Genomic DNA, 3846 nt, shown 5'->3' with positions numbered 1-3846 from the left:
ACTATAACAAAATTAGTAAACCTTCAACTAAAATTAAAACTAAAGCCATAAAACGTTGTTACCCAAAATAAAATAAACATTAAGTGAAACAGAATAAAATAAAAACTTGAATAAAAAGACTTAATTTTATTTTATTTTGGCTAGTTGCCAAAGCAGTACTTCTCATTTTCATTTATTTTAAACTGATGTATTAAAATAACTAAAACTGAAATAAATAAAAAAATGTATAAAAACTATAGAAATATTTTAAATGAGACAACAAAAAAGATAAAAAATAACTGGAGCTGAAATACAACTAAATAAAAACAATAAAACAGCTCGCAAAAATGCCAAACACACACACACAAATAATAAACAAAATAAAAATGTACAAAACTATACATTTTTAAATAATAATAATGAATACAAATAACAAAAACACGACTAAAACTGAAATAAAAAAAAAATAAAAAAATCGACAAAAACTAAATAGTCATAGCCTATTTGAAAAAGAACATAAAATCGACAAAAACATTAAAAAAAATTACAAAAATAAAAAGTAAATGAAAATGTAAAAAAATAAAAGAATAACTATAGTATGTCAATGATACTAAAATAACAGGTTAGTCCTAATGACTCCATTAGACCCTGACGTCCATCATGATCCATTAATGCACCTCACACCCAAAAACAGCCAATCTGGCAACACTGACTACAAGACTGACGGCTGACAAAGAGTCCTGCTCTGCCGCCCAAAAACATCTGAAGTGATGAACAACACCCGTGAGAATCAGCAACAATCATCAGGAACCCGAGCACAGCAGAGTTTACTAATGCAGCAAATAATAAACAGTTACAGAAGCAGCTGATTAACTGCTCCATGTGTAAAGTTCGCCTACTGCAGTACTTAATATGATATTATGATGACATCTCAGACATGACCTCCATCACTGGGCCGATTTCACCTGCATTTCCACCTGCGTCCAGCAGAGGCGCCATTCCTCACTCATCACGCCTATTGACTGCAATGCAGCAACAGCGGAGAGAAAGAGCGAGAGTCCCGCATCAAACCACGAGATGTGCAGCTCATAAACACACCAGATCAGACCACAAACCGCCTTCTGATGCTCATAACCCTTCATATGCTTAGTGCACATTTCACAATGACTGATAGCTGCCTGGAATAATCAGGCGAAACCTGGAAAAACCCATCAAGGTGACCCACAGGACAACGCAACATGCGTGAACTCCTCCAGACGATCACAACATCATCCTCACGTCTGAGCGAAAAACAGGCCCTGTTCTCAATATGAAACAAACACACCCCCTAAAGCTTCTGCAAACCGACTCAAAACATCAGCAAACACTTATTTCCATCACGCAAACTCCTCTCATGCTCCACTTTGTGTTCTCATAAAATAATATTTGAGAACGAATCATGCATATTTGATTCATAACCTGAGATATATTCAATGCACCATCACTGACTTAATGAAGAAGACAAAAATCACCAGATGCATCATAAATCAGTCATACATCATCTGGTTTGCTCTTTCAGACATTGTCAAAACAAATTATAATGGCATAATTATTTAAATAAAACATATAAACACTGTCTTCTGCGCTATTCGGATATTAAATATGAGCTTGTTTTTAGCAGATCAGGCTCAACTTTGTTCCATTAAATCAGCCAGTAAGTTAGTAAGTTAGCATCCTATTGTATGATCAATGCATGTGAAAAACCAAAGCGCAGATCATTTTTGCATTGCGTGCAAGAAAAGTACCTTTTATAATCCGCTTGTATCGGGCTTCTCTTGAACTCAAGCGTGCAAACAATGCGATGTTATGGATTCAGACGCGTCCAGAATTGCTCCAATAAAACGATATCAGACGTGAATCAGATGAATCCCCGGCGACGCGTCGGCTGTAAAGATGCGCGTCAGTGCTGCGCTTTTGTCTTTGACGCGCTCAGCAAAACAAACGCCCGTGTGCGCGATCACCCGCTTTCTCTTCGTCCATTCTTCTCGTCCCTTTCAGCGTGATAGATAGTTGGCGGATCTTTGTGCTGGAGTGAGGGAGGATGACCAGAGCAAACCGAAAATGGCTGATGTGTGTGTTTGTGCTCCCAGAATCCACAGCACTGCGCGCTGACATCACTACACCCGCCCCCCAACCGGGCGTGGACGCGTTATGCTAATGTTTTGGGCTACATTTGAGCTATTTTGACTTTTTTGAGCTATTTTGCTTTCATGACATGTCTTCTTTCAGACTAGTGGAAAGAGAACATCGAAAATACACATTTAGGTGTTTTTATTTTATGACACTTTCTATTTGCGTCTGTTGATTCCATTTATATTACATATTGCTTTTTCAAAATGAGATCTATCTCCACTTCGGCAGAACGTACAGGCAAAAATTTTTACAGTTTTACTCCTAACTATATTCTGAAGGTTTTTACCGAGGGGTTTGTTTATATAACATCCACGTGACTTTATATAACATTTTATTTCTAAAATTTGGTGAAAATATACTGTTTTCTGAATTATGGAAAGATAAAAACAGATATCCAAAATCCCTTCTGTAAAAACATTTAACTCTAATATCTCAACAAAATGAAGCAAGAATTTTCAACCTGGCCTTTCCCAATATCTTGAAATTTATGCAAAGTGCATTTTTATTTTAAATTGCCTTCACTTCTAAAATAGTTGTAATATATAACAGTTGTTTTATTGGGGATTAATTAACTGGGGAAGATGAATATACAGATATTTTGGGCTATTTGGTTCCATAATTTGTCTTTCATACTAGTGGAAAGAAAACATCCAAAATATACATTTAAGAGTTTTGTGTTATGACACTTTATCCATTTGTGTCTGTAGATTTCAAATACATATTGCTTTGTAAAAACGAATTTCTATCTCCACTTCAGCAGAACTTACATGAAACAGATTTTACAGTTTTACACGTAATTATATTCTAAAGGATTTTACTGAGGGGTTTGTTTGTATAACATTCACACAATCTGGTATATAACATTGTATTTCTAAAATATGGTGAAAATGTACTGTTTTGTAAATTATGGAAAGATAAAAACAGACAACCAAAAACCCTTCTGTAAAAACATTTAACTCTAATATCTCAACAAAATGAAGCAATAATTTTCAACCTGGCCGTTTCCAATATCTTGAAATGTATGCAAATGAGGGCATTTTTCATTAGAAAATGCCTTAACTTGTAAAATAGTTGTAATACAAAACATTTGTTTTATTATGGTGATTAATCGACTGGGGAAGATAAATATACAGAGACATATGTATATTTTGGGCTATTTAGTTCCATAATTTGTCTTTCATACTAGTGGAAAGAAAACATCCAAAATATATATTTAAGTGTTTGTTTTGTTTTATGTCACTTTATCCATTCTCATCTGTAGATTTCAATTACAATACATACTGTTTTGTAAATATAAGCTTCTATCTCCACTTCAGCACAATTTACATGAAACAAATTTTAAAGTTTTACTCCTAACTATATTCTGAAACTTTTTACCAAGGGGTTTGTTTTTATAGCATTCACATTTTATTCCTAAAATATGGAGAAAATTGGCCATTTTCTAAAATGAAGCAACAATTCTGAAAAAAAGTATGCAAATGAGTGAATTTATAGTTGGAAAATGCCTTAACTCGTAAAATACTTGTAATACAAAACAATAGTTTTAATGTATGGTGATTAATCAACCATGTGATTATGGAAATATATATTAGTTTAACTTTTTACTCTATTCACATAATTATGGGACATTTTACAAGTAGAGCAAGTAGTACATCTGTTCCACCTTTATTTGACCCTCTAACTCTAACACTTTCT

Source organism: Sinocyclocheilus anshuiensis, unplaced genomic scaffold, assembly GCF_001515605.1.
Source record: "Sinocyclocheilus anshuiensis isolate Anshui unplaced genomic scaffold, SAMN03320099.WGS_v1.1 scaffold1091, whole genome shotgun sequence".
Taxonomy (NCBI): domain Eukaryota; kingdom Metazoa; phylum Chordata; class Actinopteri; order Cypriniformes; family Cyprinidae; genus Sinocyclocheilus; species Sinocyclocheilus anshuiensis.
This window is presented reverse-complemented; position numbering follows the sequence as displayed.